This window comes from Sphaerodactylus townsendi, linkage group LG09 (assembly GCF_021028975.2).
Source record: "Sphaerodactylus townsendi isolate TG3544 linkage group LG09, MPM_Stown_v2.3, whole genome shotgun sequence".
NCBI lineage: Eukaryota > Metazoa > Chordata > Lepidosauria > Squamata > Sphaerodactylidae > Sphaerodactylus > Sphaerodactylus townsendi.
The window spans coordinates 24,286,414-24,302,689 of NC_059433.1; the positions used below are offsets into that span (position 1 = coordinate 24,286,414).

The 16,276-nt window shown below is 46.0% G+C and overlaps 1 protein-coding gene across 3 annotated transcripts in view; it reads right to left on the bottom strand.

Moving 5' to 3' along the window:
• The window catches only part of FARS2 (phenylalanyl-tRNA synthetase 2, mitochondrial), a 293,048-nt gene that overhangs the window by 274,420 nt on the left and 2,352 nt on the right, over positions 1-16,276 (bottom strand). The window lies entirely within an intron of this gene.

A 16,276-nucleotide genomic window follows, 5' to 3' on the forward strand; every position in this document is an offset into this window, starting at 1 on the left:
AGCCCTTAAGAAAAACGTATAGAACAAGATGCCCAAGAAATAGGAAGAATTCAGATCAAACCAGTTCTGTTGTAGCCAACCTGCTTCCGACATTGTGTCAAAGCACCACATACAGATAAATTAATGAGAGGGAAACTGAAATCTTTTGTTTTGTTATTACAAAGGGATGATTTATTGACTACCACAGATTGCTAGTTTCAGTCATTTTTTATTTTGGAGAGAATTCATCTGATTTTGACAACTCAATGTTAAATATAACACTCCAGACTAATATGCTCCAAATTTTCACATCCAACTCGCTTTAAAAAACATCCACCAAGCCTTTTTGAAAAAAAAAACCAATTTATTGGTTTAATACATTTTTTAAATCTATGTTGCATTAGTTAGTTAAATTTATTACAGTCAATAGACCTGTGTACACAAAACAAACCACATACAAATGAATCCCAAAATAAGATAGTCTTGCCATTTAAAAGAGTTACTGTTCTTTAAGCTTCCATAGTCTCCATTTTAAAATACAGATTTTGGGGTTCTCTGATTTTTAAACCTAAAAAATTTCGCCTAACATTTTGCCACCTCCAATGTCACATGAGGATTTTTATCTCCCAACAAATATTGAATACAAAAATAATCCAATCTATCTCTCAGTTTTAACAGAAGTGGAAAAATCCTTTATTGCCACTCACGCTGATGATATTGACATGAGAAGAGGATATGCCAGTGTAGCACCAAGGAGAAGAGGATATGCCAGCGTAGCACCAAGGGGACGGAGGCGCGTGATGCACTGGGCGTGTGCCGATGCAGGGGCATGGGGGAGCGTTCCAGGGGCATTCCGGGGCTGGCAGGGGTGTTCTGGGGGCGTGGAAGGGGCGCAGGCAGGGTGCAGTTCTCCCTCGCTCCAGCCCTGGGATATGCTGCACAGTTTCAACATCCTGAGCATTACAAGAGCATACTCTAAAACAGGGGTCTACAACCCACGGCTCTGGAGCCGCATGTAGCTCTTTCAGCCTTATACTATGGCTCCACGTGGCCTGGAGGTCGGAGGGTAGCATGGGCGTGTCCCTCCAGAGCAGCGCTGGAAGGAAAGATGATTGGAGGGGCCGAACCGGAGGCGGCTCCGTGTGGAGTCGCCTCTCTGGGTCGGTAGATCTTTGGGGCCATGGAAAACTGGTCCAAATGACTCTTTGGGTGGCAAAGGTTGCCGACCCCTGCTCTTAAATAATAAAAAATACCAGTTAACCTATTATTAAGATTTTCAGAAGGAAAAACATTTAACCTTGCCTTCATGAATAACCTTCTATAATGTGATAACGTACTCAGATAGTGAGCAGATGCAAAAGGGATCTCATAATTTAAATGTCATATAGCTGGAGAGCAAACCAAATGGGAGTGAGACCAAAGCTCTATGCATGCAATGTCCCATAGTCTCTGGTCAACTGACTTAAGAGCAACGTCATAATCCACAAGAGCAAGGAGGGATGAAGAGAGGCCAATGGAAGCCGCTTTCCGGGAAATCTTCATCCATTTACTGGAGGTAGTTGTCCTGAGCTAGATAAAAGGCCTGAACCCCTAGAAAAGATCCTTATCTTAAGTCAGAAGCTCCTTGTTACAAACTCAATGCTCTGTTAGTGAAGGGGGGGGGCTCACCAGTTTCTCACCCCACATAGGCCACTACGCTCAGCTAAAAGGAACTGCTGCGACCCCTAGCCTCATCTACACGCGGCCGGGCTCTGGGCCCCTGCCTGGGTGGAATGCTCTACCTCCATTTGTCCTCAGAACTCCAAGGGACCTTGGTGAGTTCCGCAGGGCATGCAAGACAGAGCTATTCCACCGGGCTTTCGGAGAGGCTGTCCGCGGCTTTACTGCCCCCCACTGAAATTGGAACTGAAATTGAGGCTGCCAGTTTCCATCTTTTGTCATCTTGGTTGGGCCTGTTGCTGATTCCATCAGGGCCCTGCCTGTTCCCTCCCTTTCTTCTTTCTTCTTTTTCTTTTTGGCCTTTGGATCGGGCGCCTGTTTTAAACTGTTTAATTCTTACTTGTTGTGAGCAACTGCTGCTTAAGTTTTAATGAGTTTACTAAGTTTAAGTTTTATGTTGTTTTGAGTTGCTGTTTGGAGAACAGCCATTTTGTGAGCTGCCTCGAGCCCTCTAGGGAAGAGGCGGTCTATAAGTTTAATTAATTAATTAATTAATTAATTACAGCATGGCATTCTGAAACACAATTTGGTATATTTAAAATTGCTCTCAGGAATCTAGCTTGAAATTTATCAAGATCCTGAGATGTTCTGTTTATCCAAACTGCTATAGCATAAAGTAACTGCATCATTACCTTGGCATTGAACACTTTTAAATGGAGAACCCTCCCCTGGAGCAATAAAAGCTAGTAAGCTGGTAGCTGCTTCCCTAAGAGCAAATTTACTATGAGTAGATGGGGGGCGGTGTGGTGGAAGATTAAACCCAGATATTGACAATCCCTTACTTGCTCCAACAAATGTCAATCTAGGCCATCGACAGGGAGAAACATTCCTTTTAAAGACCAAAACTTTAGATTTCAAGTAATATATTTGCAAGTCATTTGACTTGCTGTAATCAAGAAATTTCTTCCATATGAACAGTAACCCAGGTCTAGTCCAGGACAAAATGACAGCGTCGTTGGCATACAAGAGTATAGAGATTTTCCTATTACCTAGACGGGGGAGATGGCCAATATTGTCCAATAAGGCTGCTTCTAGGTCAGTGATAAACAAAGCGAAGAGGATGGGAGCCAGAACACAACCTTGTCTAACTTCCTTCTGCATCGTTAAGGCATTTGAGAGATGATCCTGAGGGCCACGTCTTATCTGTCTCTGATATTTAACATGTAGCACTCTGAGAAGGTAAATAAGTTTTTTGTCACAAAGACGCTCTTTAAGCTTCTTCCATAATTTGGACCTAGAAATAGAATCAAATGCCGCCTTTGAATCAATACAAGCTGCAAACAATTTACCACGTAACAATCTTGAATATTTCTCAGTCAAATGAGTTAGAACTAGGGAGTGGTCAATAGTGGAATGGCTTCTTCTGAAGGCCGCCTGAGCATCAGAAAGAATGTGATTTTCATCTATATAATGGAATAATCTGTTAGGAAGGTAATGAGCGTACTCCTTGCCCAGAAGACAAAAAACTAATTGGTCTTTCCTAGACAAGAGATTGAGCCCTTCTTGTAGATAGGGACAGCAATTACTTTATTCCAACTGGCCAATATTTTTCCAGTCACATTAATTGCAGATGTTGCATTTTATTCAACCCATTATTAATGTAACAGGGAAAATAAAGAGCTGAAATTTATAACAGATTAGCTTCTCTCAACAATTTTCATGTACAGCCAGAATAACCTGTAATAAATTTGATGTGGATTCAAGATGATAATATTATCTTTTGTAAGCCAAGTCTAGTGACTTTCATCAGAGGCAGAGGAAGAAAGGAGACTCAGTGCCCTTCTTTGCCATTGTATTCAACACTTGTGGTAATCTCAGAGAATCCATGCGGTCGCTGTGTGTCAGCTGCAACTTGATGGCACTTTACACACACAATTAATTTTGGAAACAAACAACAGGCTGTGCGTTGAATAACAATACATTGTTAAAGAGTTGTCAATGTTATAACATTGTTAATGTTATGAAGTTGAATATCAAAATCTTCCAATAGTCCTAGCTATTGTGACTACAGGAGACTGTTCCTGTATAAACAGTACTCGCTTTTGTTTACCATGGACTTTATTTTCTAGTCTCAAGAGTTTTTTCGATGGCAAAAAATTAAGATGTGTATGCTGTGGTAAACAGCATACAGCAGCTCACAACTCTTTTTCAAGTATTGGGTATGTTTGTGATTTCTTATAGAAAGAGACATTTATAATTTTAAATTCCATAAATATGCCAAATATTACATGTCGACAAGTTATGTGTTTCACCTAAGTTACAAATGATGCGTTTTGTGCTATTAAGTCGATAAACAATTGATAGAAAGTTAAATATTGCGTATATTACAGTTTCTCTCAAATTTCTGTCCGTTCCGTCCCCACACCACCACCACCACGCAATGGTTTCAAAATTTCCAGAAATTTTACGTCTTTACACATCCTGTTACAATGCCAAATCAGGAATACCGGAAGTTGCTATCTGGATTAATCCTTTAAAAAAAACTGGATTAGTGGGTCCTAGTACAAAGTAAATCCTAATCCTGAGTTGTTGTAGCTCCGTAAGATAGAACACGAAGACCTCTAGGGAAAATTCAAGCAACAACAACAAAAATGTGTCAAGCATCTCAATGGAAATAGTGAGGATCCCATAAAAGTCTATGATCTTTGCACAAAAAAATGTAACTGAATATCACAGAAGCACATGCTTTCTCTTTCTCTCTCCCAGAGCTGAGTGGCATGTCATAAAGCTGAGAAGATGTATAGCAAAGAATAATTTTAAGTTGCATGTGACAGTACTAGAGATATGCCCCAGAGAATGCAGCAGCTGCTTCCATCCGCACAGTTCCGTGATCTCGACAGGTATTACGTTCAAATTCATTAGTCTGCTACTGCAGCTTTAGACTGATATTAAGTTTGCCAGATGGTTATGTTTTTACATCCTCTTCAAATTGCTCATTTCTCCTGAAGATTCATAAGAGGCAAGGGAGAAACCTACCAGGTTTCTGTCAGGCAGAACAGGAGGCAAACAGAAGACCACCCACTGTCCTTTTTGGTATCAAAAATACAAGACCAGACCAGGGTCTTTTCTACTCCTTGCTTAGGTCATTGCTACTCTCCCCACTTCGATTCAGAAAGAGATAGATATCTAAAAATGCAGATATCTGTATGTAGAGGAATGGTACTGATCTCCCCATGGTTAATGTAAACCCCCCCCCCCACACACACACACACACATTTAAGCCTGCCTACCCAGACGAGACTTTTTCCATTTTCCCCATACTGCAGTTCCAAGAAAGGACTTCATGGAAAACAGAGATTTCTTCTGGTTAAAACAGGGTCAGCCTATTGCCTCCCCTCTCCTCTCATTCTATCCTATCCTGTGCCAGGAAAGTATGGTAATACAGGTGAAATAGGCAAACAGAAGATGCTAGCCTAGCAATACTATTGTATAAATACAAGTTTGGTTTGACTACACATACAACCCCCTACCAAATTCTTGCCACTTTTTACGCATCAAGGAACATAGTGCTTTCACATAAACGTATTTTTCAACTGCACAGCATTCAGTATACACATTAAAGCTACACATAGATACTTGAAGGAAAGTCCTAGGAAACCAAATTACTTCTTGTAATTGATATTAATATCAGTGTTAACAGCACTGTTGCCTTCTTTTCAGGGCATGGGAAAAAGGATTTCCAAAGACCAAAGCAGAAATAAAGTGTGTGTGCAATTGTGAAACCAGATAGCAGAGAATAACAAAGACAAGTACATCCCCTTCCCCACAAATATGCTTGTGTTACACTAGTTTTGTAATAATAAGCACTGATAGCAAGCTGAAAATGTCACTTTTTTAAAAAAGGAGGCATATGGCTTCAAACTACAAACACCTATTGGCTGATTACACACAAGGTGTCTTCTGGTGAGTGATGGGGGAGAATGTCCGTCACAGCAAGATTTCTTGAATGGACATATTTCCTTGAGCCCTGCTATCTCCTTCCATTCTCTTCGCACCAGCGAGACTACTTGTAGCTTGACTTTTAATTTGCTTAGCTGCCAGAGCAGGCAGGTTTGCCAGTGAGCACAACTTTGGCCGTTTCCGCACGGGCGGAATATGGCGGCCTGGGGACGGCAAAAACGCCGTCCCCAGGCCAATTATTCGCGACAGGGATGGGCGCGAAAGGTGCATCAAAGAAAGTCGCTGCCCTCGCTACCGGCCTAATCAAGCAAAGCCAGCGTTTCCAGAGTGCGCCTGGGAAGCCACTTTCCTCTGGAACGCCGGGCTTGAAGCCGCTGCCGCGGTAAACAGCAGCTGCTTCTTTCTTCCCCCCCCCCCACTCCCTCCTAGCATCTTATTTGTCTCTTCGAAGTTTCCGGCACGTCGCCGAGGCCTGGAAGCCAGACACGCTTCTCTCTGCCCTGCGACGCTGGAGCAGGCGCCAAGAGGCCAGGGCGGTCCTCAGGCCTCGCGACGGTCGAGGTCTGGACATAAAAGCTGGTCGGCCGGGCGACGGCGCTCTGTGGCGCCGTCGTCCCGGCTCTTTCCAGTGTCGTCGGGTCGGCGCAAAATGTGCCGACCCAGCCGCTTCCGCCTCCGTGCGGAAACGGCCTGTGTCCCAGACATGTTCCCTCTCCACACAGTCAGCCTACCTGGCAAAATCCTTCCCACACCCTCGCACTGCATCCACGACTTCCCCCTCGCCCCTCGGTCCATGTTAAGTTGGCTTTTCCACCAAACAGTTCAAGCAGAGTCTGTTTATGTCTCCACCCCACCTCCCCCACTCTGGTTCTGCCCTACCCGATAATTGGGAGGACTTTTTACAACTTCATTTCAAAGAAGTCTCTATTTTAAAACAAATTTCCTGCAGCAGCAAGAAGGGGAGAAGGTATTTTGGGAAACGGCCTACAATATTAATATACCTGCTATCACAGGAATATTGATATAAATGCTTTTTAAAGGGATTTATCAAAGTCCTTTATCTTGCAAGATCTGTGCCTTTAAAAAGAGCTGATGGGAGGCATTAAGAGAACCAGGAAAACCAGAGGCAAGCTGAGACTAGCAAGCTAGCTGTGGGGCAGGCAAACAATGGTTCCCAGCATGTAAACAGAGAAACACGAGGAGACCACACTACAGCCCCACTGAGTAATTAAGAGCCACAATATCAGCATTTCATGCATAATGGGCCATTGTGAAGCTGCAAACTGATTTCAGAGTTCAATTCCAGGTACAGGCCCTGACCTACAAAGCCTTGGACCTCCATATCTGCAGCATGGTCTTCTCTGATATGTGTTGCTGCAGAACCTTCACTCATCTGAGTAAAGGCTTGTGAAAGCGCCACCCTGCAAATGGGTATGATCAGCTTCCCACCAGCCGAACATCCTCTGTTATGGGTCCCACATACAGGATTGGCTTGCCTGACAAAATCAAGAAGAATTCCAAGTTTCTACAATTTCACTGTATTGTTCAGGAGGGCATTTTTATAGAGAGAACAGGGTTATAATACGTGAAATTCTAGGCAGTCTTCATTGTGCTGTTGATTGCATAAATTACACCTTTTTTGCATTGTTCTCCATATCTGTAATCCAACTTTGTGGTTTCTAGCACATTCTCTAATACTGTATACCTTGTTTTTAATCACACTGTTTATTATTGTTTCTATTACATTTTTAAAATGTATACCAATCCACCCTTAGTTTCACTGAGAAAAGGTTAATTTATCTCACTATAAATTAAAAATAAAGAAATAAATGCTTTCTCCCACTGTTCACACACCTTCTCTAGCACTAAGATTCTCTCAGCAAGAAATTCTGTACTATGCAGGAACATTAACATTTTCAAATGCCCAGATAATTTAATTTGCCATCTTTTACAAAGCAAAAAAGAAAACCTTTCTAGGCTATTTAAAAAATATCTGCCGCATACACGAAATGGGTTTCAGAGAAAGAGCTTATTAACTCATTACTGAAATGATTTTCTGATTTAGACAAGCATTATGCAAAAGCAACAGGACAGAAATGAAACAATATAAGAATAAAGAGTAGGAGTTGGAATAATATGGACAAAGTGAATCCAAAAGTACAGGCAGCTGGGCACAGTGTCCCATCACTCCCAAAGGGCTTCCCAGTGATATGGTGAGGCATCAAAGACCCTCCCCCCCGTCGCCACCACCACTGAGAAGCCTCCATTGGGCTTAATAGACTTATACCACCCAAAAGGGTGGCTTAAGTCTGAACTCATGGCCACCAGCATAATGCGCCAAATGACCAGGAGGGAACCAATCAATCTCAACTCCAATCCCAGCCCCGCCCCTAGCCCGCAGCCACTACACCAGCAGGGGCCCTGGGACACTGGCACTGGTACCACTGCATTCTAGTGCCAAGGAGGGTCGTGGCAGCTGCACATGGGAGAAATTGCCCCTCCGCCAGGGTAAGTGCCTCAGGGGGGCAAATCCATCAGAGTAGGCACACGCCATGGGCAGATTCAGTTCCCCCCAGCCCCAGGATGGACCTCTCAGTTTATTTAATGCATGGATGGATTAACGTGATCTACAATAAAAACATTATCAGTACCAAGGCTGAGGTCTCTTGATTTGGATTCATTGACCCGAGATTCAATCATGATGGCTGGAAATAATACGAGAAACTCTTGATTTAGCAGGCTTTTACCAGGCGAGCCTTCCTTTGTTTGAAATATTACTGCATCTAGTAAATGAGGAAAAAAAGAATGCTGCCTGCATTAAAAGACTAATTATGTATATGCTACCTGCCATTTCCCAGCCAGCCAAGAGAAACAGAGCACTGTCATCTAAAGCTCCATGAAAAATGAAGGTGCGTGTTGCAATCTGATAAAAAAAAATCCAAATAAAACCTTCCCTTCTAAAAACACACACATTTGTGAAAATGTAATTTCTACAACTCACCCGCAGTTCAGAAAAAAAAATCTTGTAATAGGACAGACCAGAACATTACTGTAGCCTATATCTGCAGTGACTTTATTATATAAAATTCTACTTGATAACATACCTAAAATGAGAAACAAGTCCCCAGCTGTTTTATCAGCCTGTAATAAGCCGTTTAGAAGTGTTGATTGCTACAAACACAAAGGGGAGAGAGAGTTACAGTAGTAAATGCAATAAGGAAAATCATAGTTACCATTGAGATATTGGTATATATTTCTGTAAACACATGAAGGTGTCTTATTTTGAGGCCAACCATTTGTCATACTATCTACAGTACTCTGACTGATAGCAGCTCGCCAAGAACTCCGGCAGAAGCCTTTCACATAATCTACTATCTGATGTTTTTGCCTAGAGATGTTAGGCGTTGAACCTGGGATCTTCTGCATACAAAACAGATGTTCCACTACTGAGCAAATATCATATGACACTGCTTCATGCCAAGACATAAAATATATATATTTTTAAAACAACAAAGTAAACAGATAAACAGATTTCCACAATAAAATGCTGGGAAGGTCATAACTTCTGCTTGGAATTCCAGGTAGAACGGCACTTTCATTATCTTCACTTCCTTTATTCATCTTCAACATGAATATGTACATCTTTGCTGCCAAATTGAAACTTAAATTTTAAAAGTGAAATAATTGTGCAGTGAATTGTTACAGTTCCTGCATTTTAAAAAAATCCTCGAACATCAGAAGTTCAGAAATAGAAACTCTGCATCTTTCAGATGGGAATTTTTTTAAAAAACCCACTCCGCTCCAATTTAGATATTTATTTATTTTATTTATATTTCAAATTTATATCCCACCCTATCCCCGCATGAAGCTGGAACAAAATTTCAATCTGGAAGGACTCTAAAAGCAGTCCAGGAGGGGAAACACTTTTATAGTACAACCACAGCACAATATTCAGCAGTGAATGGAAGCATTTTAAAATTATCACTTAGCACAAGCATTATAGTAGAATTAGTTAATCTAAGGTGCACAATAGTATCATTGGGATGGAGAGCATCCTCTCTGAGGCTAGCCAGAGAAAGTGTGCATCCACAAGTTAGGCTGCATCTACAAGTTGCTTATATACCACACTACAGCAGTCATTTGCAACTAGAGTATTCATACGGGATAATCTTGCTGGATGCAGGCATGACCAATAACTGCACGCTAGCTTTGCACATAGAGAAGTGAACAAGGGCTGTGCACATTTCACTTAATATTGGCAGGGATCTCATGTGCAATCAATCAATACAACACATACAGCTCTCTCACACATAAGAACATAAGAACAAGCCAGCTGGATCAGACCAGAGTCCATCTAGTCCAGCTCTCTGCTACTCGCAGTGGCCCACCAGGTGCCTTTGGGAGCTCACATGCAGAATGTGAAAGCAATGGCCTTCTGCGGCTGTTGCTCCCGAGCACCTGGACTGTTAATGCATTTGCTTTCACATACAGATCCTACATATTGACCTGAGGATGAAGGTGCTGTTTGTGAGCTGGATATTCACATTCTGCTTTTCTTCCCAACAGGGGCCCTAAGCCGCACACAGCGTGATTCTGTCATCCCTCACAACAACCCTCTGAGATAAATTAGGCTGAGAGGTGACTGGTACAGGTAACCAACCACATATCCACTGCAAAGTGCAAATTCAGACTTGCATCTCCCAAATCCTAGTTCGACTTGTACTTGCATCTCCCAAATCTTAGTTCGACATACTATAACCCCTGCATAGGCTCAACAGCAGACTGCTGTTATAGGTGTACTGTTTGTGTACATTGTATGAGCTATTTATTTATTTAGTTAACTTTACCCCTTTTCCTTCAAGGACCCATCTCTCCATTCCTCTTTATCCTCAGGACAACCTGTGAGGTCCATTAGGCAACAAGTGAGTGAGTGACCCACAGTAACCTGGCAATCTTGAGGAGACTTGTACGGGGCTAACCCAGATCCTAATCCAGCACCTCACAGTATAAGATTGTGTACAACCCTGGTATTCCTATTCAAATTGTAACCAGGGTCGACCCCGCTTAACTTCTCAGATCTACAGCCTGAGCTATCCTGGGCAGGGCTGGGCTCCCTAGTCCTAGTCATCCACAGAAATGCATGTGAGAAATTCTTGTTATTGTATCCCAGTGTGTTTTGTTGTGTTTGCGGTGTTTGACTGAATTGCAGTGGGTTTTCTTACTGCTGTGTTATTACTTATTTATTTGTTTATTACTTTCATATTCTGCCCTGTAGGGATGCACTGCTGACCCAGCAGCACCGTAAGTAGAGCGCTGGCACACCGGCGCTCCTACGGCCTTCTGGTCGCACCGCTCCCCCACCCCTCATCCCCCGATGAGTCACAGGTCATGAACTACCTGGCTCACAACCACCGGGTGTCCCGGACAAAGGGACAATGGTCTTGCCCCCAGGTGAGGATTAGGCCCAGACGCTGATGCTCCTCTCCGCACGTAGCAGCCAGGTGAGATCATGCATCACATGATGATCTCTCAGTCTCCCCGCCTTCCCGGAATTTCGCTCGCTTCTGTCACCACGAATCATAAATAAAGGTGCTAGGAACCAGCATCGGGTAGAGTTTCATCGAACACGGACACTCCGCTTCCGCTGCTGGCGCTTCCACCAGATGAAACCTCCGCCAGCTCTTTCCTTAGCGAATAATTCTGCGGGGATGACTACAAGCCGGTGCCGGGAAACCCGGGAATTCCTCGTTCCTCCACCCTGCTTACCGCCGCTTGAAAGGGCCGCTGTACCGACGCCCGCTGGATCGGGCGATCCAGGGACTCCACCTCGGTAACGCCTTAATCATTGATCGGGCGATCCAGGGTCTCGGAAGTTCCCAGGACACTCTCTCTCATCTGACGAACTAACGGTAAGTATGGGAGCTTGCAAAAGCAGGGCTTAAGAGACAGCACGTTGAAGCTGAATTGCCAGCGCAGGGTCTCCATAAGCAGGGAGCTAGCGAAATTGGTTGAGGAGATTGAAGCTCACGTCCATGGCGGTGTACCCAGAAAGGGGACATTGAATCTTAAGGATTGGGAAAACATCACACTCTTCACACACAGAGCTACCGATGTCACTGCTAATACTGACGCGGGAGGTAATGTTAGTGTCGCCATCGCATGCAGGTCTATGGCTCCCCTTGCTGTAGTAGATCGCCTCCTTTCAATCTCTTCCAGCTTCAGTTTCACCCCTCGAATTTCTTATCCACTCAATTGACGCTTCGTCCTCCCTCTGCCTCCCCCTTTGCTTCCCGCCTCTCCTTCACCTGCTCGGGTCAGCCCGCTTCTTCATTTCTAAAGCCATCAGACTCCGGCCGGGCGCCATCGCAATGGCTACCTAAACCCTAACAGAGCGTGATACCACGATCTGCAAAGAAGGAAACTCCTGACGGAAGACGCATTTACATCCTTGCCATGTGCCCCGGCCCACTACACAGATAACGAGAGGGGAGGATGGCATCATCTGCCAGTTGCTCCAGTACCACCCCCCTTAAAGGTTACAACATTCTCACCGAGCTCCGCAAAGGCAATGCGGATCGAGGAATCACTCAGCCCCTATGTGAGAGGCATGTTGGGAGCAGTCGCCAGGAACCAATTCCACGTTCCGAGGCTGAAAACCACCTTCGCGATGCTTTTAAACCCCGCGACAGTATGTGATCTGGGAAGGCGAAAATCACAGCAGTGCATAAGCAGAGGAGCAGGCCTCTGGCGCACTCTTACACCGGCCACAGCAGCTTTATGGCTGCTAAGCTTTACCAACCCCAACGCCAAGAATTAGAAGTCCTTGCCGAGGCCACCCTTATGGTCGCCTTTCTGAATGCCTCTACAAGGCTTTTGAAAGTCCCCAGCACCGGACGGCCAGCCCAAAGTTTCTAGCGCCCGCAGAAGCCTCCCAGGAGCCCTATGTCAATTCTGCGGAACAGGCTCCAGGAGGCCCCTCAAGAGGCAGGTTGACAACGAGGGAGCCCAGGGCGAACTCCTTGCCGCCTCTTTGCCAAAGAGAACGCCCCCGCTGAGTGCCGCAAAGCAGTCACAGGTCTAGGTAGGAACCCCCCGAACTGGCCGACATGCTTGGCAGGCTTGCCAGGATATCGGATCTTTCGCCTATCAGGCCAGCCTTTCAGCCGCGAGGGCCCTCTCCGCTACAAGTGAGACAGCCCCGGTGACGAAGTGTTTCAATTGCAATGCCAGGACACTTCCGGTAGGTGATTTCTCGTAGGCTGCTCAAGCGGGGCTTAAGCAGTCAACGGAAGGGGGTTCCCCAGAGGGCAAAGACCCCTGTGGGAGGTTCCAAGACCGGTGTTTCCCAATGCCCGCTGGGAGGCCCGCACTGACATTCTCCCCAGCCCGGGAACCAAGGTCCGCGACTCCTCAAACCCTTCCCCGAGCTCTATGAGATCTTCGCTGCTCCAGCTCAGTGTAGTGATCCTATCCCCACGGAGACCATTGCTGGTTCCTACAGCCACTGAACAGGTGGGATTGTCTATCATCCCAGGGGTCATCACTCCACGCACCAGGGAGCCATCTTACATCCAGGTGCGGACAAACATCCTTGCTAGAACTGCCAAGTTCATCCGAATATCCTGCCCCAATGCTCTACTGCAGTCTGATCTAAGTTCACAATCTAAATCCGCTTGCTTGCCTCCCCCCCACGCCTATACTTCCTGCCTGCTAACCCCCCTTCTACTTCCAAAGTCACTCTGCCTCCGGGCCAGTGCCCCAGAGAGTAATGCGATTTCAAACCCCGCAGAGTCTCACAGTCAGCCGAATTGCACAGAAAAGAAAAATGCTGACGAAGAGAACGCCAACATTCTGGCACTATGCCCAGTCCGTCTCTCATTAAATTCAAGAGGGATCAAGCTTTGAAACCCTCCTCGTGAATGCCCCATAGCCGACCTACAGTGGACAATGAGGCATGGAAAGGGAAGATGTCAGACACGGCCTTAGCTTCCCAAAGTCCTTCATGAAGAAGAAGCCCCCCTTGGTCCTCTCCCAGCTGTAAGGTTCAAACCAGATCTCATAGCCTCTGAGCCTGTGTAAAGCCCTAAGCTCAAAGCTCCCAGTGGCAGCAAAATCGCCAGTACCTCAGGGAAAGCAGGGTCGCATTTCCACAGCTGAATCACTCTGCAAGATCCAGAGCAAGATCTCAAATCAGAGCTAAAAATCCTCCTCATTACTTTATATGTGCTCTGCCTGTGGTATATGCCCCTCTGTATGTCTTGCCCCCCTTCCTCAGAGACCCCCTAAAGCCTCATAAGAGTGGGATTCTTCCATCAAGTTTCCTGCTATGCCTTTGTACCCCCACCAGTTTTCTCCCTTTGATTATGTGTGCCAGTGCCCTGAAAGGTTTGAGCCTACATCACCACACATGAGCACAAGCTTCTTATATATGGAGCCAGAGCTATTTCCGCGGTTCTACATTTTCCCGCTGGGAACACCTGGCTAGTCACAATGCCTGGGGCTCTTCAGCCACATTCCACCTTACACAGCCTCCGCCAGAAGGTAGGAAGCGCAGTTCAAACCGCCCCAAGGTCTCCTTACAGGGAAGGTAAAGTTCCAAAACCTCTCTTTCTTTCTCTGCGTATTCCTTTGTATTGTCTCCTGAATTCACTCCCTAAATTCCACCCAGGAGCTGTTCCCCCTCCCTCCTTCCTTCCTTCTATTTTTCAACCAGCAAATTGACATAAATTCAGCACCATTCCAGCCTAACTACCAAGATCACAGTAAGTACATTTCCTGCAAAGAAAGACCCCTCCCTCCTTTGTGTGTGAAATTTACCCCTAATCGCTTCTTGATTACGTGGTTCCCTCGGATGCATCCATCACCCAAAAGCGCATCCAAGCCCCCTCTTCTTTTGTAAGCTACAGCAATTAAGCATGTACTACCCATTAGCCTCAGGGTCCGGCTTAGCCCTCCCTCCCACGCTCCGGACTCCTCGCTGGGATTTTACCCTGAGACGCTCTGAAGAAGCTTCATCGACGCTTTACCCTCTGCCCTCCCTGTCAAACAACTTAAAGCAGCAGAGTAGGCGTCTCCCCCCAACAGAGTGTGCATTAAAAGCAACCCCCCCAAGTACGCAGGCTGCAAGATAAGCCTTCTTATATAGCCTTCTTATATCAAACCACTCAAAATCCAACAAAACTTGATCTTTGACCTCCTCCGCCATCGGCTCTCCTGCCTGGTAGGACCCGGCCCCCTCCTATAACCTGGGGAAGGGGGTGTGTTTCAGTCCTTCTTCCTACAGATCTCCCTGTGGATCCCGGACTCGCCATGACAGGCCAGCCCATGGAATGGCGCCAGGGAGGAAACCAACCCCCATCCCAGAGAGATGGAACGAATCTCTCTGGAGGATCCTACCCAGCGGCCTTCAATGGAAACGTCGCCACCGGGACGCCTAGACGCGTCCAAAGACCCGGATGACCTGGGGGGATGTCAAGGCGACCGCCAGCCAAGCTCTTCGGCGAGCCGCTGCGCCAGCAAGGCTACCCCTCGGTGACGCCTGAGGATCTCTTGTACCGCCCCTCTTTGCAATCATCACTGCCAACTCGGCGGCCACCATCCTCTGCCTGCTCTTGTTGCCTCTCCTGCCGGGGTGGCAGCCGGCCACCCCCTGATGAGCTTTGACCAAACCAACATCTGGGAGCACTTCACTGTCACCGCCAACGTTTCGGCCTTCCGCCTGGGCCAGCTATGCCTCAGGAGGTTGACGCTGTGTGTGTCAGCTGCTCCCCTCATCTACAGCCGCCATTATCTCTCCCTCTCTGCTGCCCCCTGGCTGGAATTTGAAGTTGCAGCCAGGAACACTCCTGATAGGTTAACCTTTGGAACTCTCCGCTTTCGTCTCCGCAGCCACCTGATTGTTATCGGAACATGCCTTCTCGCGCAGTCTTGCTCGTGAGAGTCACTGAACTTACAATGCTAAAAGACTATCAGTAGCTCTCTAATGCTCTTGAGAAATCCATAGACTCTACCACCATCGCTCTAAAGGCTTTTGTAATAAACAGCAAGAGCCGTGCATTGATTACTCATGCAGCCAATGCCCCCCTTTTTCCTTTCATCACCCAGCCTTTGTATTGTTTAGCTATGTTTATTGTTCCCATCTATTACGATGCCCTTTGGAGCCGACCTCCAAAGGAATTATTGAGTACCAACCCAGCTGATCATGGAAGTTATTGTACGCTTTAATTTTAGAAGTTATGTTATTTTGTTGTTGTTGCATCCGTCTGCCGGAACTCTCTGCTGCTTCAGCTTTCATCGCCCCGCTTTGCGCTCCACCTGAAGCCTACTGCCGCCGTCGCTCCCCCTTCCCCTCGGCCCCCCTCTTTGCCGGATGACGCCGGGCGTTTGTAGCCAAGCATGAGTATAATTCCCTCGCGACTTCCCTTGTGGGAATCCCCTGACTTATTTCCTGTAAATACCAAGACTATCGGCCGCCCTGGCCTGTGCGCCTTTAAGCGAAGTTCAATTTCAATTCTAATCGTGCTTTCATTGATTGTTTGTCATTGTTGATTCATATGAAAGTGCATGAGTTGCCAGATGCATTGGCTTGATTGTGTGCCTCATCGTCGGATCTTGTTTCATTCAATGTATATCTAATATTGCCTGTAACATGTGTAAGAAACCCCTCAACCTTCCCTTA